The sequence below is a fragment of the Mustela erminea genome, chromosome 10, assembly GCF_009829155.1.
Source record: "Mustela erminea isolate mMusErm1 chromosome 10, mMusErm1.Pri, whole genome shotgun sequence".
Taxonomy (NCBI): domain Eukaryota; kingdom Metazoa; phylum Chordata; class Mammalia; order Carnivora; family Mustelidae; genus Mustela; species Mustela erminea.
This window is the reverse complement of record NC_045623.1, coordinates 17,596,630-17,622,900: the sequence shown is the minus strand read 5'-3', so window position 1 is coordinate 17,622,900 and position 26,271 is coordinate 17,596,630. Positions and strand designations below refer to the sequence as shown.

The window sequence follows — 26,271 nt, the reverse complement described above, 5'->3', positions numbered from 1 at the left end:
GTGCACCTAGAACAGAGTCTGATACATGCAACTCAATCATTATTTGTTTAATTAAAATCCTCATTTTTTAAAATTTATTTTCAGCATAACAGTATTTATTATTTTTGCACCACATCCAGTGCTCCATGCAATCCATGCCCTCTATAATACCCACTACCTGGTACCCCAACCTCCCACCCCCCACCCCTTCAAAACCCTCAGATTGTTTTTCAGAGTCCACAGTCTCTCATGGTTCACCTCCCCTTCCAATTTCCCTCAACTCCCTTCTCCTCTCTTTCTCCCCATGTCCTGCATGCTATTTGTTATGCTCCACAAATAAGTGAAACCATATGATAATTGACTCTCTCTGCTTGACTTATTTCACTCAGCATGATCTCTTCCAGTCCCATCCATGTTGCTACAAAAGTTGGGTATTCATCCTTTCTGATGGAGGCATAATACTCCATTGTGTATATGGACCACATCTTCCTTACCCATTCGTCCCTTGAAGGGCATCTTGGTTCTTTCCACAGTTTGGCGACCATGGCCATTGCTGCTATAAACATTGGGGTACAGATGACCCTTCTTTTCACGACATCTGTATCTTTGGAGTAAATACCCAGGAGTGCAATTGCAGGGTCATAGGGAGGTTCTATTTTGAATTTCTTGAGAAATCTCCACACTGTTCTCCAAAGAGGCAAAATCCTCATTTTTAAGATGAGAGAATCCACAGGATTAACAGGAGAGGTTAAATAAATTCTGGAATCAGAATTTGAACTCAAGCAGTCTGACTCCACAATCCTAATTGTTATCCAAACTCCTGATAAGAATTCAGAAGTCTGGGGGTTCTTGAGTGTCTCAGTCATTTAGCATTTGCCTTCAGCTCAGGTCATGGTCCCGGGGTCCTGGGATCCAAACCTGTATTGGGCTTCCAGCTCAGTGGGAAACCCTTCTCCCACTCCCCCTGCTTGTGTTCCTTCTCTCACCATCTCTCTCTCTCTCTCTCTCTCTCTGTTAAATAAATAAGTAAAATCTTTAAAAACAAAAACTCTTATTAAAAAAAAAATTTTAAGGGTGCCTGAGTGGCTCAGTGGGTTAAAGTCTCTGCCTTCGGCTCAGGTCATGATCTTAGGGTCCTGGGATCGAGTTCTGCATCAGGCTCTCTGCTCTTCAGGGAGCCTGCTTCTTCCTCTCTCTCTCTCTCTCTCTCTCTGCCTGCCTCTCTGCCTACTTGTGATCTCTGTCAAATAAATAAATAGAATTTTTTAAAAAAATTAAGAAGTCTGCTGGGGTGGAATGTTCTCTGAGTTACCCAAGAGAGAGAGAGTTGGGTAAGGAAGTTCATGCTTGATGGTCTGACAGAATCAGCTACAGAGAATGGCCAAAGTGAAACTGGACAATACTAACATAGGAAAAAAGTCATTATTTTTCATATCCCCCCAAAAAAACCTTACATTCTCCCCTTACTTTTATAAAACCATATCAATTAATTTTTTTAATATTTTTTATTTAAATTCAAGTTAGTTCTTATACAGTATAGTATTAATTTTGAGGAGTAGAATTTAATGATTCATCACTTACATATAAACCCAGTGTTCGTCCCAATAAATGCCATTCTCAATGTCCATCACCCATTTAGTCCATCCACCCATCCACCTCCCCTCCAGCAACCTTCAGTTTGTTCTCTATAGTTAAGAACCTCTCATGGCTTGCCTCCCTCTGTTTTTATCCTATATTATTTTTCCTTCCTTTACCCTATGTTCATCTGTTTTGTTTCTTAAATTCTAAATATGAGTAAGATCATATGGTATTGTCTTTCTTGGACTGATTTATTTTGCTTAGCATAATACACTCTAGTTCTGAGGCGCTTGGATGGCTCAGTTGTTAAGCATCTGCCTTCAGCTCAGGTCATGATCCTGGGGTCCTGGAATTGAGCCCCACATCAGGCTCCCTGCTTCTCCCTCTCCCACTCCCCCTGCTTATGTTCCCTCTCCTTCTGTGTCTCTCTCTGTTTAACAAATAAATAAAATCTTAAAAAAAATACACTCTAGTGTATTTGTGCCCTTTACCCACATTGTCACAAATGGCAAAATTTCATTCTTTTTGTTCACTGAGTAATATTCTATTGTTATATATATATATACTAAACATCTTTTAAAAATATTTTATTTATGTATTTGAGAGAGAGAGAGAGCATGGGGGGGTAGGCAGAAGGAGAGGGAGATGCAGACTCCCCACTGAGCAAGGAACCAGATACAGGGCTCCATCCCAGGACCCTGAGATGATGACCTTTTCCTTTTTCCTTTTTTTTTTTTTTAAGATTTTATTTATCTTTTTGACAGACAGAGATTACAAGTAGGCAGAGAGGCAGAGGATGAAGCAGGCTCCCTGCTGAGCAGAGAGCCTGATGCAGGGCTCAATCCTAGGACCCTGGGACCATGACCTGAGCCGAAGGCAGAGGCTTTAACCCACTGAGCTACCCAGGCACCCCCGTTTTCCTTTTTTTCAACATTACTTTGGTTATTTGGGATCTTTTCTTGTTTCATACAAGTTTTAGAATTGTTTGTTCTAGCTCTGTTAAAAATGCTCCTGTTATATTGAGAGGGACTGTACTGAATGTGTAGAATGTTTACTTTAGGTAGTTCGGACATTTTAAGAATATTTGTTCTTCTGATCCATGAACATGGACTGTTTTTCCATTTCTTTGTGTCTTCTTCAGTTTCTTTCATAAATGTTCTATAATATTCAGCTTACAGATCTTTTACTTCTTTGGTCAGGTTTATTCCTACATATCTTTTGGTTTTTGATGCAATTGTGTGTGGGATTGACTCCTTGATTTCTCTTTCTCCTGCTTCCTTATTACTCTATAGCTATGCAACAGATTTCTGTACTTTGGTTTTATATCCTGCAACTTTGCTGAATTCATGTATCATGCTGAATTCTAGTAATTTTTTGGTGGAGTCTTTCAAGTTTTATACATACAGTATCATGTCATCTGTGAAGAGTGAAAGTTTGACTTCTTCCTTGCTACTTTGAATGCATTTTATTTCTTTTTTGTTGTCTGATTTCTGAGGCTAGGACTTCTAGTACAATGTGGAACAACAGTGGTGAGAGTGGACATCCTTATTCCTGTCCTTAGGGAAAGAAAGCTTTCAGTTTTTCCCCATTGAAAATGACCTGAAGCTATGGACCTTTCGTATACAGTCTTTATGATCCTGATCTATGTTCCTTCTATCCCTGCTTTCTTAAGGTTTTTATCAAGAAATGATGCTGTATTTTGTCTAATGCCTTTTCTATATCTAATGAGAGGATCATATGGTTCTTATCCTTTCTTTTATTAATGTGCTGTATCACATTGATTGATTTGTGGGTATTGAAACATCCCTGTAGCCCAGGAATAAATCCCACTTGATGATGGTGAGTAATCCTTTTACTGTACTGTTGGATTCAATTACCATATTGAGAATTTTTGCATCCTTGTTTATCAGGGATATTGGTCTGTAATTCTCCTTTTTAGTGGGGTCTTCGGTTTTGGAATCAAGGTAATGCTGGCCTCATGGAATGAGTTTGGAAGTTTTCCTTCCATTTCTACTTTTTTGAATAGCCTCTGAAGAATAGGTATTACTCCTTCCTTAAATGTTTGGTAGAACTCCCCTGGTATGCCATGTGGCCCTAGACTCTTGTGCGTTCGGAAATTTTTGATTACTGATTTAATTTCTTTGCTGGTTATGGGTCTTTTCATATTTTCTATTTCTTCCTGTGTCAGTTTTGGTAGTTCACACGTTTCTAGAAATTTATCCATTTCTTCCAGATTGCCCAATTTACTGGCATATAATGGCTCATAATATTCTCTTATAATTGTATTTCTGTGGTGTTGGTTGTAATCTCTTCTCTTTCATTTATGATTTTATTTATTTGGGTCCTTTTCTTTTCTTTTGGATAAGTCTGGCTAGGTGGTTATCAATATTGTTAATTCTTTTGAAGAACCAGCCCCTAGTTTCATTGATCTGTTCTACTGACTTTTTAAAATTTCTATATCAGTTATTCCTGCTCTAATATTAATTATTTCCTTTCTTCTGCTGGTTTTGGGATTTATTTGCAGTCTTTTTTTCCAGCTCCTTTAGGTGTAAGGTTAGGTTATGTATTTGAGACTTCTTGCTTCTTGAAGAATGCCTGTGTTGCTATATACTTCCCTCTTAGGACCACCTTTGCTACATCCCAAAGGTTTGGACTGTCATGTTTTCATTTTCATTTGCTTCCATGTATTTCTTTATTTCTTCTTTAATTTCCTGGTTGACCCATTCATTCTTTGGTAGGATGGTCTTTAACCTCCATGTATTTGTGGTCTTTCCAATTTTGTTCTTGTGGTTGACTTCAAGTTTCAGAGCATTATGGTCTGAAAATATGCATGGTGTGATCTCAGTATTTTGTACTGGTTGAGGTCTGATTTGTAACCCAACATGTGACCTAATCTGGAGAATGTTCCACATGCCCTCAAAAAGAATGTCTATTCTGCTGCTTTAGAATGTGTTCTGAATATATGTGAAGTCCAGTGTGTCATTCAAAGCCATTGCTCCTTATGATTTTCTGCTTAGAGGATCTGTCCATTGTAGTGAGTGGAGTGTTAAAGTCCCCTACTATTATTGTATTATTATCAATGAATTTATGTTTGTTAGTAATTGATTTATATTATTTGGCTACTCCCAAGTTGAGTACATAAATATTTACAATTATTAGGTTTTCTTGTTGGATAGACCCCTTTTCTATGATATAGTGCCCTTCATCTCTTACTATGGTCTTTGGTTTAAAATCTAGTTTGTCTGATATTAGTATGGCTACTCCAGCTTTCTTTTGACATCCATTAGCATGGGATGGTTCTCCATCCCCTCACTTTCAATCTGGAAGTGACTCTGGGTCTAAAATGAGTCTGTTGTAAGCAGTATATCAATGGGTCTTTTTTTTTTTAAGATTTTATTTATTTATTAGACAGAGCAAGATCACAAGTAGGCAGAGAGGCAGGCAGAGAGAGAGAGAGAGGAGGAAGCAGGCTCCCTGCCAAGCAGAGAGCCTGATTCAGGACTTGATCCCAGGCCCCGTGATCATAACCTGAGCTGAAGGCAGAGGCTTAACCCACTGAGCCACCCAGGCACCCAGGTCTTGTTTTTTTAATCCATTCTGATACCCTACATGGTTTTTTAAAAAAATTTTTATTGGAGTGGGGAGTGTTTGGACATTTAACTAGGTATGCTTTTGTTTGTTTGTTAAGATTAGTCTGAATAAAAAAATAAAAAATAAAATGTATAATCCAAGAAAAGAGAAAAGGAAAAGGAACAAAAAAGTAAACAGAAAAACAAAAACTATAAGCCTGATTCCAAGAAATAAGAAAGTAAGAAGGAAAAAAGAAAGAAAACAAGCCTGATTCAAAAAATGAGAAAAGTAAACAAACAAACTAACAAATGAACAAAAAACCTTAAGCCTGATTCCTAGGAAAAAAGAAGAGAAGTGATAAAATAAATACATTAAAACTAAAAATGAAAACCTGGTCCTATTTCCACCAGAACTGAAGCTGAGACTCTTGAACACTCTATTATCAGTAGACCTGGTATATGGTGGTGGGGGGGTGCTGTGGTGATCTTCTGAGGGAGAGGCCTGCTGTGTTTGTTCACAGTCAGACCTGCCCTTATAAAGTTGCCCCTGCCAGTAGCAGGGGGCCAGGGTTTGGTGTAAACGACTCCAGCCTACACTGGAGGCACTGTGTTTCTCTCTGAAGTCCCAATGCACTGGTGTGGGGGTGTGTGGAAGCTGGGGTCATCCTGTGCTCTCTTCCCCAATGAGGGTTACTCACAGCCTTCCAGTTTAGGAGGCCCTCACAAAAAGGGGAACAATCTCCTCTACTCTGCCCCAGGCTTTCATCAGATTCCCATCCTCACCCTGTCTGTGCCAAGGCTACTGTCATGCCTGGTGCCACAGATCTCCTATGTTTTATCTCTGGCCAATAACTGGAATTCAAAACCTCAAATCTTAAAGGACCTGACAAGGCACAGACCCACTCCCCTCCCCCAGAGGAAAGCCTGGCATTGTGCCCAGCACTGTTCTGTGCCAGAAAAGCAGTTGTACAGCATGCACATGGTGTCTGGAGTCTATGGTGATGCACAGCAAAAACTGCCACCAGCTTATCCATCCTCCACATGTGCCTCTGTCCCCTGCTGCTGGACAGTGCTCAAAGGCTCCTAGCAGACCCTTTGTTCTTAAAGAGGCAAAAACCCTCTTCCAAATGTATTCCAGAAAGGGAGGCTTTCTCTCCCTGTGCCACCCAGGGGATCTTCTCACTGCAACATATTATGTGAACCCTAAGTGTTATTCTCTCACCTGCTCTTTTCCTCTCTCCCTGACTTAACTCTGGGAAAAGGACTCCCCACCAACATAGTACCACAGCTCTTTTCTCCCCCAATTCATGACTCTAAGCTCACATCTACCATATTCTCTCCTTCCAATTGTTCAGATTGTTTTCTTACTCCTCAGATCGATTTCCTATTTGTCCAAAATGATTTGATGTTGATCTAGTTCTGTTTAAGGGATGAGGCAAGCTCAGGATCCCCCACTCCACGATCTTAATTCCTCCTACCCCCTTACTTTTTTTTTTTTAAGAATCTAGTGACTTTAATTGATTTAGAGTAGATAAATATCATTATCAGAAATTATGCACAGAAATCAAGATCCAGAAGGCACAGAGAGACCCCCCCCCAAAAAAAAACAAAGGGGGTCTACACCAAAAATGGAAATAAAAAATGGTGATAAAGAAAGAATTTTAAAAGTGGGAAAAGAACAGAAAACAGTTACATACAAGGGAAACCCATAAGGCTATCAGCTGATTTGTTAGCAGAACGTTTTCAAGCCAGAAGGGAGTGGTATTATATATTCAAAGTTCTGAAAGGAAAAAAAAAACCTGTACATAAAAATACTCAATCCAACAAGGTTATCATTCAGAATAAAGGGAGAGATCATTTCCCAGACAAACAAAGGTTAAAGAAATTCACTACCACTAAACCACCTTTACAAGAAATGTTAAAGGGAACTTTTTGAGTAGATAGGAAAGACTATAAGCAGGAGCTTGAAAAGCAGGACAGACAAAAGCAGTAAAAGTAAGTATATCTATAACAGTCAGGGGATTCACACACACACACACACACACACACACACACACACGATATTAATTTACACCATATACCTAAAGCATGAGGGGAAGAGGAGTAAAGAAAGAATGCAAACTTAAGGAAACATCAATTTAGTATAGGCTGTTATATGCAAAAGATGTTATATACAAACCTAATGGTAACCATAAATCAAAACCTGGTAATAGTTTAAAAATAAAGAGAAAGGAATCCAAATATATCACTAAAAAACAAAAATAAAAATAAACAAAACCATGAGACAAGAGACCAAGAGAAGAAACAGAGAACTACAAAAACAATCATAAAACAAGTAACAAAATGACAATAAGTTCTCACCTATCAGTAATTACTTTGAACATAAATGGACTAAATGCTCCAATCCAAAAAAACAAAACAAAACAAAACAAAAACCCCACAGGATATGGAATGGATTGAAAAGCAACCCATCTTTTTGCTGATTATTAAGAGACTCAATTCAGACCGAAATATACATGCAGACTGAAAGTGATGGAAAAATATTTATCATGCCAATGGAAGTGAAAAGAAACCCAGGGTATCAATATTTTTATTGGACAAAATAAACCTTAAAACAAAGACTGTAATAAGGAACAAAGAAAGACACCATATTATAAAAATAAGGGGAATAATCCTACAAGGATATATCACAATTGTACATATTTATGAACCCAAAATGGGAACATCCAAATACATAAAGCATCTAGTAACAAACATAAAGAAAGTAATCAGTAGTAATACAATAATATAGGGGACTTTAGCACCCCACTTATATCAATGGATAGATCATCCAAATAGAAAATCAACAAGGAAACAATGGCTTTGAATGACACATAGGACCAGAAGGATCTAACAGATATATTCAGAACATTCCAACCTAAAACAACAAAGTATACATCCTCTTCAAGTGCACATGAAATGTTCTCCAAAATAGATTAGGCCCCAAAGAAGGCTCAACAAATTCAAAAATATCAAAGACATACCCTACATCTTTTCTGACCACAGCAATAGTGGTTAGGAACTAGATCTAGTTTCAAACTAGAAATCAACCACAAGAAAAAATCTGGAAAGAACATGGTGGTTAAACAATATGCTACTAAACAATGAATGGGTCAACCAAGAAATCAAGGAGGAGATTTAAAAATAAAACATGGAGACAAATGAAAATGAATATACATTGGTCCAAAATCTTTGGGATGCAGCAAAAGCTGTTCTAAGAGGGAATTTTATAAATATACAGGCCTACCTCAACAAATAAGAAAAATCTCAAATAAATAACCTAATCTTCACCTACAGGTGCTAGACAAGGAATAATAAACAAAACCTAAAACTAGTAGTAGGCAGGAAATAATAAAGATTAGAGCATAAATAAACAAAATCAAAACTAAAGAAATAATGGAACAGGTCAATGAAACCAGGAATTGGTTTTTTTAAAAAAGATCAATAGAATTGATAAACCTTTAGCCAGACTCATAAAAAAATGAGCTCAAATAAAAATATCAGAAAGAAAGAAGAGAAATAAGAACCAATACCATAGACATACAAGCTAGTATTAGAGAATAATATGAGCAATTATATGCCAATAAATTAGACAACCTAGAAGAAATGGATAAATTCTTAGAAACATAACCTCCCAAAACTGAATCAAGAAGAAATAGAAAATTTGAACAGATCAATTACCAGCAATGAAATTGAGTCAGTAACCAAAAAACTCCCAACACATAAAAGTCCAGGGCCACATAGCTTCACAAGCGAATTCTACCAAACATTTAAAGAAGAATTAATTTCAGTTCTTTTCAAACTGTTCCAAATAATAGAAGAGGAAAGTAAATTTCCAAATTAATTCTGTGAGGCCTACATTACCTTGTTACAAAAACTAGACAAGGACACTACAAAAAAGAGAACTACAGGCCAATATCTCTGATGAACACAGATGCAAAATCCTCAACCACAACCAAATATTAGCAAACTGAACCCAGCAATATGTAAAGAGTCATTCACCATGATCAAGTGGAATTTATTCTGGTAATGCAAGCATGGTTCAATACTGGTAAATCAATCAATGATACATCACATCAACAAAAGAAAGTATTAAAAAACCATATGATCATTTCAATAGATGCAGAGAAAGAATTTGACAAAGTTCAACAACCATTCATGATAAAAACCTTCAACAAATTTGGTTTAGAGGGAACATATGTCAACATAGCAAAAGCCATATATAAAAATTATACTAAAATTATACTCAATGGTCAAAAACTGAGAACTTTTTCCCTAAGTTCTAAACAACACAAGGATGTCCACTCTCACCATTTTTATTCAACATAGTGTTGGAAATCCTGGTCACAGAAATCAGATAAGAAAAAGAAACAAAAGGCTTCAAAAGTGGTAAAGAAGAAGTAAAACTTCTACTATTTTCAGTGACATGATACTATATACAAAAAACCCTAAAGACACCACCAAAAAGCTACTAGAACTGATAAATGAATCAGTAAAATTGCAGGACACAAAATCAATATACAAAAATATGTTGCAGATCTGTGCATTAATAATGAAGTAGCAGAAAGAGAAATTAAGAAAACAATCCCATTTACAACTGCACCAAAAATAATAAAATACCTAGGAATAAACTTAACAAAGGAGGTGAAAGATTTGTAGTGATAGAAAATTATAAAATCTTGATGAAAGAAATTGAAGATGACATAAACAAATGGAAAGATATGCCATGCTCATGGATTGGGAGAAGAAAATATTATCAAATTGTCTATACTACACAAAGCAATCAACGTATTTAGTGAAATCTCTATCAAAATACCAACAGCATTTTTCACAGAACTAGAACAAATAATCTTAAGATTTGTATGAAACCACAAGAGACCTCAAATAGCTGAAACAATCTTAAAAATGAAGAACAAAACTGGAGGTATCATAATCCAAGATTTCAAGATATATTACAAAGCTGTAGTAATCAAAACAGTATAGTACTGACCAAAAAAATGGACATATAGATTAATGGAACAGAATAGAAAGCCCATAAATAAACCCAAAATTATGTGGTCCATTACTCTTCAACAAAGGAGGCAAGAATATGCAATGGGAAAAAGACAGTCTCTTCAACTAAAGGTGTTGGGAGAGCTGGACAGCTACAACCAAGAGAATGAAATTGTACCACTTTCTTAAACCACACACAAAAATAAACTCATGATAGATTAAGGATCTAAATATGGAACCTAAACCATAAAAATCCTAGAAGATTACACTGGTCAAAATTTCTCTGACACTGACCATAGCAAAGTTTTTCTAGATATGCCTCCTGAGGCAGGGGAGATAACAGCAAAAATAAACTATTGAGACTACATAAAAATAAAAAACTTCTGCACAGCAAAGGAAAAAATCAACAGAACTAAAAGACAACCTAGTGAATGAGAGAAGATATTTGCATGTGACAGATCCAATAAAGGGTAATTATCTAAATATATAAAGAACATATACAAACCAACACCAAAAAAAATCCAAACAAATAATCCAACTTCAAAATGGGCAGAAGACCTAAATGGACATTTCTCCAAAGAACACACACAGATGGCCAAAAGACACGTGAAAGATGCTCAACATCTCTAATCATAAAGGAAATGCAAGTCAAAACCACATTGAGATATCACCAAGCACCTGTCAGAATGGCTAAAATAAAAGTAAAAATAAAAAACACATGAAACATTGGGAGAAGGCGGGTGGGGTTATGGACATTAGGGAGGGTATTTGCTTTGGTGAATGCTGTGAAGTGTGTAAATCTGGCGATTCACATACCTGTACCCCTGGGGATAAAAAAAAAATTATATGTTTATAAAAAAATAAAAAACTAAAAGAAAACAACACGGGAAACAACAAGTATTGGCAAGGATATGGAGAGAAAGGAGCAGTGTTGGTGGGAATGCAAAATGGTATAGCCATTGTGGAAAACAGTATGGAGATTCCTCAAAAAATTAAAAATAGAACTACCATATAATCCAGTAATTCCACTACCAGGTATTAACCCAAAGAATACAAAAACAATAATTCAAAATGATATATACACCTGTATGTTTATTGCAGCATTCTTTACAGCAGCCAAATTACAGAGGCAGCCCAAATGACAATAGATAGATGAATGGATAAAGAAGTGGTATATGTTAACTAACTAGAATTTAAATAAAAAATTGAAAAAGGGAAAAAGAAGTTATATGTATTTATGCATATATATACACATATATACATATACATATATATGATAAAATATTACTCTGCCATAGAAAAGAATGAAATCTTGCCATTAGCAACAACATGGATGAATCTAGAAGGTACAATGGTAAGTGAAATAAATCAGCCAGAGAGAGACAAATACCATATTTCATTAGTATATGGAATTTAAGAAACAAAACAAAGGAAAGAAAGACAAATTTAAAAAGTCTTCAATATAGAGAACAAACTGATGGTTATAAGAGGGAAAATGGTTGCGGCAATGGGTAAAATAGGTAATGGGGATTAAGAGTACACTTATTATGATGAGCATTGCAATGTATAGAATTGTTGAATCTCTATATTGTATACCTGAAAGTAATATAACACTGTATGTTAATTATACTGCAATAATTAATTAACTTAAAAAGAGTTACAGAAGGAGAGTAGAGAAAGCGCTCTCTCTCTCTCTCTAATATATATAATATAATATGAATATATATATATTCATATTCCTTGGGTTCCTAGGTGGCTCAGTCGGTTAGGTGTCCAACTCTTGATCTCAGTTCAGGTCATGATCTCAGAGTCATGAGTTTGAGCCCCATTTGGGGCTCCTACTTAAAAAAAAAAAGAAAAATATATAACGCAAAATATAATAGTAAAAAATTTCCCAGGACCACAAAAAATGCCAACTTTTTCATTGAAAAAAAATTAACTAATATGAAGAAAAGAATCTAAATCTGTACATGTCATGGCGAAATTTCCAGAAAATATGATTAAGAGAAAACCTTAAAAGTGTCTAAATTATTAGAATTAATAAGAGTAATGTAGAGTGGTTGGATAGAAGTTAAAATCCAAGAGTTTTCATATATTCTAGCAACAAACATTAGCAAAATGTATTAGAATACATTAATAATAACAAATATCACAACCATACAGTAATATATAAAAGCTTCATAATGTATAAGACCTCTATAAGAAAATTATAAAGCTTATCAAAGAATATAACAGAATATTTAAATAGAGAGAGAGAGAGATACTTCCTTCCTGTACTAAAATATTCAATATTACAATTGCCATTTCTTCCCAAAATTCATTTAGTACAGTTAGAATAAAAAATCCCAACTTGTTTTTTTTTTGTTTTTAAGAAACTTAGCAAGTCAAAATATGTTCATATGGAAGGGCAAATTAAAAAAAAAAAAGAACAGTAATAGAAATGCCAGCTAGATGTCACAGCTCTGTTGATACTGCCCTGACAATAAGTTTTCCCTACTCTGTGTAATTACTACTAATCGTAAGAGGATTCTGGCTCATTTGAAAAAAAAAACCATAATTTTCATTAAAATTAACAAATAATCTTCTTTCAGTAGCACTTCCCTCCAAAGGGTAAATAAGAGATTGTGCAGTAGCACCAGCCAAAGAAGCAGAAGCAAATTTCTCAGAAGTTTCTAATTTGGTTCCTTCAGAAGAAAGAAACTTCTTATGCTATATCAATAAAAGGTCAAATGTGTGTAAATACCCAGAAGTCCCAGAGGGCACACAAACTTATTTAATATCAATGAACACCTGGGCAGTTAATCCATAGTTTAAAATCATAATGTACATTACCAGGAACCTAAATATAGTCATGCCCTTTAGATGGGAAGCCCTAACCTTAATGTAGAGACTTCAGTTTAGATGCCTTTTTTTTTTTTTTTTTTGCCTAGAATAAGATCTAGCATCTAGCAGACATCCAACAAGTGTTGATTATAATAAGGAATTATAATGGAATGGAAATCACTGAGATGAAAACAACTAAGCATCCTATGCAATAAGTTCTGGTGGCAACTCTATCCAATTTTAACAAAGCAACATGACATCACAGACAGACCTAGGACTTGATCTTGGCTAGGTCACTTACTGAGTAATTCAGAACAAATGATCTAACTTCTCTATAATTCAGTTTTTTTCATCTGGAAAATGAAGTTAAGTGCCTTGTCCATACTGGTCACTATTATCTCTGCAGGCCCTACTTTGCAAATAACACAGATGTGTAGCATGCTTGCCAGACAGAAACTGAGGGAGCTGTCATTATTACTGCATAATGACAATAGAATTTTCCTTAAGGAATGGATTTTCAGTAGAATATTTCCTTGGCCTTTATTTTGGTCTGTATTTTAGCTTCTTGTTCCAAGCCAGTCAGTACATTCTATCACTCTACAATATTAATTAGTTCAAGGATTGATAAATGATACAACCTGGACCAGTGAGACCCAAGGAAATGTTTTTGGAAGACTTCCCAAAAGAAACTTCCTTGCTCTTCTGTCAGAAATACAAGAAGAGTCGGCTCTCTTACACACAAAGAAACTTAAACACCTGGAAGTCTCTGGCAGTCATCTTTAAATCACAAAAAGAATAAGTCATAGATAAAGAACTCAGTGGAAGTCTGAGAGCAGAGATGGGGGTAGGGTAAATTCTTTGGTGACACTGTTGATCCGATAATAAAGCTTCACCAGAAGTCCACCTTATTTCTAAATATGAGAAAATAAATTCCATTTATTATGGAAGCCAGCTTGAGTCACAATTCTGTGATTTATGACCTAAAGAATCCTAACTCATATGGACACCTGAAGCTCCTCATGCCCAAAACTAAAGACACACACACACACACACACACACACTGACCCCCTAAATATATTGCCAGTGGTACCGTCGAGGATTTGTTACATGGCAGTCCTGCCCAAGTATTCCCCATCACAATAAATGGTCCCCAGTTGAACAACTAATAATTTCAGTATCATCTGTGGCATCCCCCTCTCTTTTACACTCCACAAACAATTATAACAAAATCTTAACCACTTCTTAAATATCTGTGGAATCTGTCCACTTGTCTTTCCACTGACATCACTCTTGTCTCTCACCTGGGTTACTGTATAGTGTCCCAACCATTCTCCCTGCATTTGCTTCTGCCTCTCTTCCCTTGGCCTGTCTGCCTCTTCAGCCTCCTCTTTTTTTTTTTTTTTTTTAAAGATTTTATTTATTTATGTGACATAGAGAAATCACAAGTAGTTGGAGAGGCAGGCAGAGAGAGAGAGAGAGAGGGAAGCAGGCTCCCTGCTGAGCAGAGAGCCCGATGTGGGACTCGATCCCAGGACCCTGAGATCATGACCTGAGCCAAAGGCAGCGGCTTAACCCACTGAGCCACCCAGGCGCCCTTCAGCCTCCTCTTTAACCATGATCACCACTCTAGCCTTAGGGAACTTCTTTTAACACTTCAAACATAGCTTGCTCTTTTGCCTCCAGGGCTTTAAACACATTGTTCACTATGGGTGGAATATTCTTTTCTCTGTCTTTCAACTGGAAATTTTCCACTTACCCTTTGGGTTTCAACCTAAATGTTACCTCTCTGAGGAGGTCATCCCTCCTCAACCTAGTTTGAGTCCCTCTCTAGAACTTACCCACAGTATCCTAAATTATTATGCTTTATGTAATACTTGGGACCACTGTTTCTTGAATGCTTATCATGTACCAAGCTGCAAAATACATTTACTTTCCACATTTTACAGATGAGCCAACTAAACTTCAGAGATGTTATGAGAGAATAGGGCAAATACAAGTTAGTGGTCTCTAATGCCTGATTCTCCATTGTTTAATTTTTTCTCCCTTGATTCAACAATATTCCTGTTGGATTTCAGTGAACTTAGTATATTATTGTGAAGGTCCCATGTAGATGCCCAAATCAATTATCTAAACTAGCTTCTATTGAGGAAATATTAAAAGAAGGAATTTTCTTTTAAAAACACCATAATTTTAGAATAATAATAATGGGGTATCTGGATGGCTCAGTTGGTTAAGCATCCAGTTCTTGGTTTTAGCTCAAGTCATGATCTCAGAGTCATGGGATCCAGCCCCATATCAGGCTCTGCACTCAGCAAGGAGTCTGCTAGAGATTCTTTCCCTCTCCTTCTGCCCCTCCCCCTGCTCATACTTACTTTTGTGTGCTCACTCTCTCTCAAGTAAATAAATAAATAAATAAATATCCCCCCAAATAAAATAATAAAACATTAAAATAATGCTCTCATATAAGTAATTGTCTCCCTTTGTTTTGTAATAATATAAAGCAATTTTATAAATTGCTTTATAAATTATAAATTAATTATATATAAATTATAGAATTATAAAAATAAATTATAAATTATAAAAATATATTTATTAAATAAAATAAAATTGAATGACTGTCCTTTTAAATAAATGTCACAGGTAGTATGGCTTTACCTATTCATATGACCAGAAATGAACAGCTGTTTCAGGAGCAATCTTGAGAACATTCACACCATTTCCTCTCCATAAAGAAATGACTCCACCCTCTTTGACCATCTCTCTTAAACAGTTTATTATCCTCACATTCTTTGCTTCTAAACTCCGAGCCTTGAAAAGGGAAGGGTGAAAATGGACAATATGATTTGAAGAACTTTGTGAACGGCATATTGTAATTTTCATGTGGCAGGCAGGAAAGAGTTAAAGTTCCCTCGATATGGAAAGTCTCTCTTATTGGGGGAAGCAGCAGCTGTTCTGGTGATTAGAGAGCTTTGAAAGCACGTTTATTTTGATCCCTGCACTATAGCTTATGAAGGAGGCCACTTTACACATGGGACATGGATAAACATGCCATAGGCATGGCTGCTTTTTTTTTAATTCCTCAAGGGGATGGACAAATTACTCTCTCATCACAAAAAGAGTGAATCAGATATAAATGTAAACAGAAGAATCAGAGAAATAACATTCCTGAGAGTTTAAGACCACTGAAACTCAGAGAATTTATTGCAAAAAAGGGGCTGTGAATCCTCTAAAAAGTATGATCAGTATGATCAGTGTGAGCAGAGGAAAAATGGAATCCAACTAATTTTGTGGCCAAAAGCCCTGAGACCTTTCTCCAGGGCATACACTGGAAAACAAATAGCCAATAGCCTTGAGAGAACATAAGAGAGTATGCCCTGTGTATTGAATAAATTGCATATAGCATAAGAAAAATTAAGCCCAGAATAATGTGGTTCAGCACGTAAATAAAGATAACAAAAGGGAAAAAAAAAGACAAATTCAACAAATATAGTCCAGTAAGAAAAGATGCAAAAGTGGTTTTAAAATAAGAGGTATTGAAGAGCAAGTTGCGGGGGTACCTGGCTGGCTTAGTCAGTGGAGAATGAGACTCTCTATCTGAGGGTTGTGAGTTCAGGCCCCATGTTGGGGGGTAGAGGTTACTTAATAAATAATAAATAAAAGTGTAAAAATAATTAAAGAGCTATTTGTTTTAGGAAGCCCTTGCAATATAATAGTTGAATATTTAATAAACATGGAAGGATCCTTGCAATACATATATGAAGAAGAAAGAGGGGAAGACTGACCAAAAAATTTTTTTTATTTTGAAAAAGAAGAACCAGAATGAAGATAATCACCAAGTCAGTTGCAGCTAGAAGACAATTACCAACTCTCTAATGAGGAGAAACAGACATTTAAACTCAGAAATGATAGCTGTATTATACATCCACAATAATAAGTATATTTGCTTTAATTGTATAATAAACCTATATAGGAGTAGTTACAGTGAGCCAATATATAAAATAAGGAAATAATTCTGACTGGCTGATTCACAGTCACTAAGATAAGCCCTTGTATAACCACCACTAATGACTAATTACTCTAGCTCCAGGGAGTTCCAGGTGGGCTCCACTTAGAAGGGATATCTGCCCCAGAGACCACTAACCAGTCTATATACCTGCCTTCTGTTGTGTCATCCCTGGGCCTCTTTGTTAAAAGCAAGTCCAGATCAAGACAGGAGAGACAACACCACTGCTGATGGCATTTGCACCTTGACAGGCAAACACTAGGTATCCATTTGACCCCAGAGGATATGACAGTCCACCATCAGCCAGTACACTCCGAAAGTTACCTCACATATCCTCATCTTTATTGGTACTCCAGCCTCTGTGACATTCTTTCATCTACACAGATTGTTAAATATTTTTAAAATCACTCCTCCTATAATTTAAGTCCTAATTTAATTTGGGTTTTTGCAAATATTCTTTGAGTAACATAAAATGGTGTATCAGTTAACTATTGTTACATAATAAAACACCCTAAAAAACTCAGTGGCTTGAAACAACAAACATTTCATTTGCTTGTGATTTTATAGATTAACAATTGTACTGGGCTCAGCGAATTGTTCTTCTGCTACTCTTCCCTGTATAGCTATAGTCATCTGGCAGTGACAGGAGTTGGATAGTCCAAGATGGCTTCAGGCCTATGGCTGGTTGGTTGGTGTTATTAGTTGTGCCTCTTTCTCTCTCCATATGGTTTCTTATTTTCAAGTAGGGTAGTCTAAACTTCTTTACAGATGGTCTTATGGCACTAAGCAGACATGAGCAAAAGCTGCGAGACCTCTTGAAATCTAAGCCTCCAATCCCACAATGCCCCTGGACAAAGCTAGCCCAGATTCAAGGAATGGTAAAATAAAGTCCACCTCTTGATGGGAAGAGTAGCAAAGTCATATTACAAAAGATGGGAAGAATTATGGAATCTATCTTTGCAAACAATCTACCACAAGGAGGTATGGCATTAGATCCACAGAGAAAAAAATATAGTTCTAACACACTGGCTGGCTTTATAATAAATAGTATTTATATCATTATAGAAATGTATATGCTATTTGTTAATTTTAAATATTTAAAATCACCCTGTTGACAAAACTTTGAGGATTCAAATGTGATTGTTGAACAGAATGTAATATTAACAACCTTGATAATTTTGACAAGGATATACTTCAACTCTCTCCAATGTTCTCAGAAATACCATTAATAATGTGAAAATATAAGTGATAGGAATCGTCCCATTATTTAGGTCCTTCTGGGCATTCTGATTATTGTCCCTCTTACCAGCAAAATATTTTATAAAATAATGTTACCTGATGTTGGTGAGGATACAGGGAAACAGGTAATATCACACATTGTTAGGAAAAGTCCAAGTTGGTATTATCTTCCTAGAAGGAAGTATGACAATGTAACAGAAACCGTAAAATAAGTTTAGAATTCCACTTATGATAATGACAAACTAGTAATTAGGAGGACAACTGAAAAAAGATGATGAAATATATATTTCTTAAATTTTCCTTAAAGGTATCCATAAGCTAACAAGACAGAGGTATATTGCAGGGCTAGCATGTAGGAGAAAACACAGAAAAGTAAGATTGGCATACAAGTGTACACCGAATGCAGAAGAAACAGTTGTGAAATGAAGTTGTTTTGGTGGCCTCACAGGGTTAATAAAGAACAAAAAATAAATCCTAGGGCCCACCAAATGTATAGGTCTCTCACATACCACTTTCACTTTAAATAGAGACTTTGCATGGCTATAACCCCACAGTAAGAGTAAACCAGAAGAAACCAGCCCCTGCAAGGACTTACAGCACGGCTCTGTATGATGTAGTGGTCCAGGAAACTTCAAGACTTGAAGTTGATTTAAAGTGATACCAGATTGACAGCACTCCCAAGCACCTGACAGAAACAAACAGTAATCTAGTCTGAAGTTGGATATCATCATTCTTGTCCACAAATTACTGTTACAAGTAATATTTTTAAAAACAACAACTAAACTAATGGTGGCGGCGGGCGGGGGGAGCAGAATGATATTTTTAAATACAACATAAGGCAAGAAAGGAAGGAGGATCTTAAAATAGGCAGGGCAAATATAAAATAAGACGGTGGGTTTAAATGAAAATATCAATGAATACTTTAACTATAAATGGAATAGATATTCCAATTAAAAATAGAGCAAAACCCATATGCTGTTTTAAGTGGCTTATCTAAAACATACAAATACAGAAAGTTTAGAAGTAAAAGGATGACAATGAATATACAAATTCCAAACAGGAGAAAGGGGGTGTGGCTATGTTAATCTCAGACAAAATAGAACTAAAAACATTTAGAGATCAAGAGGGTCCTTCACAATGATAAAAGATTCAATTCGCCAAGAGTATACAAACTTTTGACCTGAAGATAAAGGAAAAAGAAGGCAAGGCCTGGGAGGTGCTCCTAGTACCCCAGGCTCAATGAGAGAAGTCTGAGGAAGTGTGGGGCAGTGTAGAAGCTTAGCACATAGAAGGAAAGAGCAACTGGCAAAAGAAACAAGGCTACAAAAAAAGTTGTGGAGTTTTCGAGAAATTGATTTACAGGGGACTGACTTTTTGTGATCATTGCATGGTTCGCTTGGTGACAGACAAGACAATCGAAGAATTCCATCTACAGAGCCCTGTATTTGCTGAGGAACAAAGAGCAAGAGAACTCTTTGACCAGCCTCTGATTCTTGCTGTCACAACTTCTAATTCATGGAGAGAACCAGAGTATTGCCTATCCTTTTCCCCTACTCCACAGGAAAAGGAGACTTCCCGATTTTTGCCCTCCCTAAAATATTAGTGCTAGATTATTAGATTGTATTTAGTTATTCATTTATGTATCTGCCTCCATCACTGAAGTCCAAAATGCATATGGTTGAGAAGAGTGTACTATTTGTTTTATGTACCCTCAATCGGAGTTGAGTTCCTGGCAGCTTATTGAATAAAGTCTAGATTACTGGCAATGAAATAATTTGCACATGTGCATATCAAGGAATCATTCGGTTAAGACCTCTGAAATCCCTTTTTTGAAAAGCATCAAATATTGTTCACATTACTCAGATATATGCACATGAACTATGTAAGACATCTGCATTAGGGTTTTTAGACGCTCTAATTTTCTAATTTTCTATCACAAGTACCAGCTATGCCTCCAGCCAACAGATATATCCCTAACAGACCAGAGCTGTTCTCTTCATCAGTTAAATCATGAAAAGTCCATCTTTTTCCCATATCAGTTCTCTATTAAAACAAAATTAATTAATTAATAATTAGATCTCAAATGAGTATGTTCTCCCCTTGTAAGACCTAAAAAGTGTTTTTTATATCTCAGCTCCAAGTAAACTAATATCAGCCTTTCCTGGAACTTTGTGTTTCACCAACCAATGTATTTTTTTTATTTAATTAAATTTATTTATTTTCAGCATAACAGTATTCATTATTTTTTCACCACACCCCGTGCTCCATGCAATCTGTGCCCTCTATACTACCCACCACCTGGTACCCAACCTCCCACCCCACTGCCACTTCAAACCCCTCAGATTGTTTTTCAGAGTCCATAGTCTCTCATGATTCACCTCCCCTTCCATTTCCCCCAAATCCCTTCTCCTCTCTAACTCCCCAAGTCCTCCACGCTATTTGTTATGCTCCACAAATAAGTGAAACCATATGATAATTGACTCTCTCTGCTTGACTTATTTCACTCAGCATAATCTCTTCCAGTCCCGTCCATGTTGCTACAAAAGTTGGGTAATCATCCTTTCTGATGGAGGCATAATACTCCATAGTGTATATGGACCACATCTTCCTTATCCATTCGTCCGTTGAAGGGCATCTTGGTTCTTTCCATAGTTTGGCGACCATGGCCATTGCTGCTATAAACATTGGGGTACAGATGACCCTTCTTTTCACGACATCTGTATCTTTGGGGTAAATACCCAGGAGTACAATGGCAGGGTCATAGGGAAGCTCTATTTTTAATTTCTTGAGGAATCTCCACACTGTTCTCCAAAGAGGCTGCACCAACCTGCATTCCTACCAACAGTGTAAGAGGGTTCCCCTTTCTCCACATCCCCTCCAACACATGTTGTTTCCTGTCTTGTTAATTTTGGCCATTCTAACTGGTGTAAAGTGATATCTCAATGTGGTTTTAATTTGAATCTCCCTGATGGGGGCATCACGTTACCTGATTTCAAGCTTTATTACAAAGCTGTGGTCACCAAGACAGCATGGTACTGGCATAAAAACAGACACATAGACCAGTGGAACCGAGTAGAGAGCCCAGATATGGACCCTCAACTCTATGGTCAATTAATCTTTGACAAAACAGGAAAAAAATATACAATGGAAAAAAGACAGTCTCTTCAATAAATGGTGCTGGGAAAACTGGACAGCTATATGTAGAAGAATGAAACTCAACCATTCTCTTACACCGTACACAAGGATAAACTCAAAATAAAAGACCTCAATGTGAGACAGGAATCCATCAGAATCTTAGAGAAGAACATAGGCAGTAATCTCTTCGATATCAGCCACAGCAACTTCTTTCAAGATATGTCTCCAAAGGCAAAGGAAACAAAAGCCAAAATAAACTTTCGGGCCTTCATCAAAATCAAAGGCTTCTGCACAGCAAAGGAAATAGTCAAAAAAACAAAGAGGCAACCCACGGAATGGGAGAAGATATTTTCAAATGACAGTACAGACAAAAGGTTGATATCCAGGATCTATAATGAACTCCTCAAGCTCAACACACACAAAACAGGCAATCATATAAAAAAATGGGCAGAAGATATGAACAGATACTTCTCCAGTGAAGACATACAAATGGCTATCAGACACATGAAAAAATGTTCATCATCACCAACCAATGTATTTTAAGTAACTAATAAATTAGCTTGAAATACTATTGTTATAAACTAATAATATTTTTGGGCAATGCTTTCAGGTCTCCTCCCTCCTTGGGAACTTTGTACTATCACTTTGCTATCTTGCTCAATAAACCTTGCTTTGCTGCCCACCAAAAAGTAAGTAAATATATAAACTAATAATAGTTTTTTTAAGATTTTATTTATTTATTTGACAGAGATCACAAGTAGGCAGAGAAGCAGGCAGAGGGAGAGGAGGAAGCAGACTCCCTGCTGAGCAGAGAACCTGATGTGGGGCTCGATCCCAGGACCCTGAGATCATGACCTGAGCCCAAGGCAGAGGCTTTAACCCACTGAGCCACCCAGGTGCCCCACTAATAATAGTTTTATCATGTTTAAAATAATCTTTACATTTGCCATTTTTTAAAAAAGATTTTATTTATTTATCTGAGAGAGAGAGAGAGAGCATGAGAGGGAGAAGTCAAGGGAGAAGCAGACTCCCCATGGAGCTAGGAGCCTCATGCGGGTCTTGTTCCCAGGACTCCTGGATCATGACCTGAGGTGAAGGCCATCACTTAACCAAATGAGCCACCCAGGTGCCCCTACATTTGCCATTTTTAAGTCTATTATCATTCAATTCAAAATTATTTGTCTACGATTGAATACAAAAAAGAAAAACCCATCAGGTTCTACCAAACATTTGTAGCTGTGGTGAGATAGAGGCTAATAAACTGCTAGTGAGATAACTATTCAATTGGCAATAACATAAAAGTATTTCTACTGTTCAGGATCTAGTGGATCCCCATGTTATGTTCAGTCAGACTCTTTACCTCTAACAAAACAAATATGAAATATAAGCACACATTTGGAAGCAGTTTCCTTTTATATTTTTACCTACAATAGAATTGGCAAAACAAAAACAAAAAGAAAACAAAAACAAAAAAACCTGGACCTTCCCATGTAGTGCTGAGTAGATAATAAGCTCTGCTGTATATGTATCATAAGTAGGATTTTTTTCTAAGGTTTATGAATGTGAAAAACCTAGAACCTTGACACTCTTTCAAAAGAATTCCAGTTATAGTTTATTCATTTATCCAGCAAATATTTATTGAGAATGTACTATGTGACACAGCAATTAGCAACTCACAGTCCCTACTTTCAGGCAAGAAAATAAGCAACTGTAATACAGAATAATGGTGCTGTGTAGTAGTAATAATTAACTGTTAAGTGCCTAATCATTCCCAACAAATGGGTGCCTTTTGCTGGTTAAAACTTTGGTTGATGTAAATATTCTATGTCACTTCAGATATTTCGCGTTGTACAAATTTGTAAGGAAATGACATTATTTATCATCACTTTTTTAATTGACAAAATCTCCCTAGCTAATATTCTGGCCCCATAATTTTCTTTTTTTTTTAATTAATATATTATTTGCATCAGGGGTACAGGTCTCTGAATCATTAAGCTTACACATTTCACAGCCCTCACCATAGCACATACCCTCCCCAATGTCCATAACCCATCCACCCTAACCCTACACCCCAACCCCCAGTAACCCTGTTTGTTTCCTGAGATTAAGAGTCTCTTATGGTTTGTCTTCCTCCTGACCCCATCTTGTTTCATTTTTTCCTCCCTACCCCCCATGATCCTTACCCTGCCTCTCAAATTCCTCATATCAGAGAGATATGATAATTGTCTTTCTCTGATTGACTTATTTTGCTTAGCATTATACCCTCTAGTTTCATCCACATTGTTGCAAATGGCGAGATTTTCGTTTTTGATGGCTGCATAGTATTCCATTGTATGCATATACCACTCTTCTTTATCCATTCAAATGTTGATGGACATCTAGTTTCTTTCCATAGTTTGGCTATGGTGGCCATTGCTGCTATAAACATTAGGGTGCACGTGCCCCTTCGGATCACTACATTTGTATCTTTAGGGCAAATACACAGTAGTGCGATTGCTGGGTCATAGGGTAGCTCTATTTTCAAGTTCTTGAGGAACCTCCATGCTGTTTTCTAGAGTGGCTGCACCAGCTTGCATTCTCACCTACAGTATAGGAGGGTTCCCCTTTCTCTACATCCTGGCCAACTTCTGTCGTTTCCTGTCTTGTTAATTTTAGCCATTCTGGCTGGTGTGAGGTGGTATCTCATTGTGGTTTTGATTTGTATTTTCCTGATGCCAGGTGATGTTAATCTCTACTTCTTCCATTCATCCCAGTCCACTGTCATTGACCCATCAGTATTCATGCTCTATATTTTTAAAAGAATATGCTCAAATATAAATTATGATTCATAAATTTTGAACAGCTTTATCCAAATGATGTCTTATTTTCTTAAAGTCAGAATATCTGGATTATAGTTGAGCTCTGTCCATTGTTAGTCTTGTGATGTAGAGTGCATCTTACCATCTCTAGACTTCAGTTTCTATGGGAATAGGTCCTACAGCATAGAGCTTTAGGGTACTTTTTAAAAAGATTTTATTTTTAAGTAATCTCTACACCCACCATGGGGCTCAAAGTCACAACCCTGAGATCAAGAGTTGCACGCTACCCCAACTGAGACAGCTAGAGTATTATATGGGATTATATATATGATACTTTTAGAGTATTATATGGGATTATATATATGATGGATTTATAAACTATAAAGAACTACAAAACTATGAGTGAGTATTCCTGCATGCCAATCTTCACCCACTTCTTCTTAAATATTTTCCCTTCTTTCCATTTGATAAACCTCATCTTTTAACTTCTCTAGCAACAGAATAATGACTGAAAATTACCTTTTTGGTAATTCAGCTCTTAAAAGACAATTTCTACTTTCTATGGATATGAAATTCAGATATAAAAAATACCACAAGAAAACCAAATACCCATGGAAATATAACTTCCATTAATATGGAATAATATAATTAAGCCAATTTTAAGAATTTTGGAGAATTCTCATTAGAGACTTTCTCAAATCCCTGAACAAAATTAAGAATTTGAAGAAAAAAAAAAGAAAGAAAATTGTGAAGAAAGATAGTGAAATATATTGCTAAGTGTGAACTTCCCAAAATTTCAACTTCTTGTCTCAGTCAGCTCTCTTTCTCAGCTTTCTCTGTTGCTAATCTCCAAAGGTCTCCCCAAGCCACCAAATCAACTCCAGATACTCACTCTTAGGCCAATGCCATCCCTCATTTCTCCCAAAAACATGAGTTTGGCTCAAGCAATCTCATCTTTTAAAAATTCTGTTGACCTTACTTTCCCCACTGTCACCTTTTTCTCTCTTTGGATTTGCAGTAACACTTCTTTTTTTCTTTTTTTAAATTTAAATTCAGTTAGCCCACATATAGTGCATCATTAGTTTTTGATGTCTTGTTCAATGATTCATTAGTTGCATATAACACCTAGTGCTCATCACATTGCAGTAATACTTTGTAAAGAGTTGTCTATCTTCTTTCTCCAATTCCTCCTTCTTCTCTCTTGAACCCACTCCCATTAGGCTCTTACCACCATTATTCCATCAGTGGCTTCTTCAGTGTGAGAACAGGGGTCTGGTCTCAGTCCTTATCTTATTTAGCCTGTCAGCAGTATTTGAAAAATACAGCTGCTTCCTCCTTACATTTTCTCCATTTGGCTTCCAGAACAGAGTATTCTCCTGATTCTTGTCCTTTTTCTCTAGCTGCTCCTTTCTACTCTCTTTCACTGATTTCCCCTCAATCCCCTGCCTCTTAACTTTAAAGAATACCAGCCCTCAGAGTATATACTCTTTCCCTGCTCATATCTTCCAGTATTGTGCCTTAAATGTCATCTATAAGCCCCTGACTCCCAAATCTCTGCCAGAGGGTTCCTCTGAACTCTAGACTCCTGTTTCAAGCTGCCTACTTGGCATTGCTACTGGTATGTCTGATTCACATTTAGAAGAGAAGAAGAACAAATCTGGACTGATAACCTCCCATCCCAAACTTACTTTTTTCTGTCTTATACATCTCAATGCATACCCACTCCATTATTTAGATGCTCAAGCCAAAAATCTTGGCATTAACCTTGACTTTTTCTTTCCTTTTCACCCTGCATCATGTTGATCCAGAAGTAAACATGTTGACATTTCAAAATGTATTCAGAATCCAAACTCCTCCATCCTGGTACAAGCCACCCTCAAATTTTGTCTGTATTATTATAAAACTGTCCTGACTGGCCTACCTGCTTTCTCCCTTGCTGCCTACAAGCTATTTTAACACATGGGATAGAATGAGACTGCAACACTGAAGTTAAATCATGGCAGAGCTCTGTTTAAAACCACCCAATGACTTACAGAGTAAAAGCGAAAGTCCTCATAATTTTCCTTTCAAGATCTGATGAGATCTGATTCCTGTTAAAATCTCCTACCACCCTCTT

General features: G+C 36.6%; 1 protein-coding gene across 1 annotated transcript in view; it reads right to left on the bottom strand.

Annotated features, from left to right (window-relative positions):
• The window catches only part of LOC116567453 (calcium-binding mitochondrial carrier protein SCaMC-1-like), a 132,787-nt gene that overhangs the window by 92,860 nt on the left and 13,656 nt on the right, over positions 1-26,271 (bottom strand).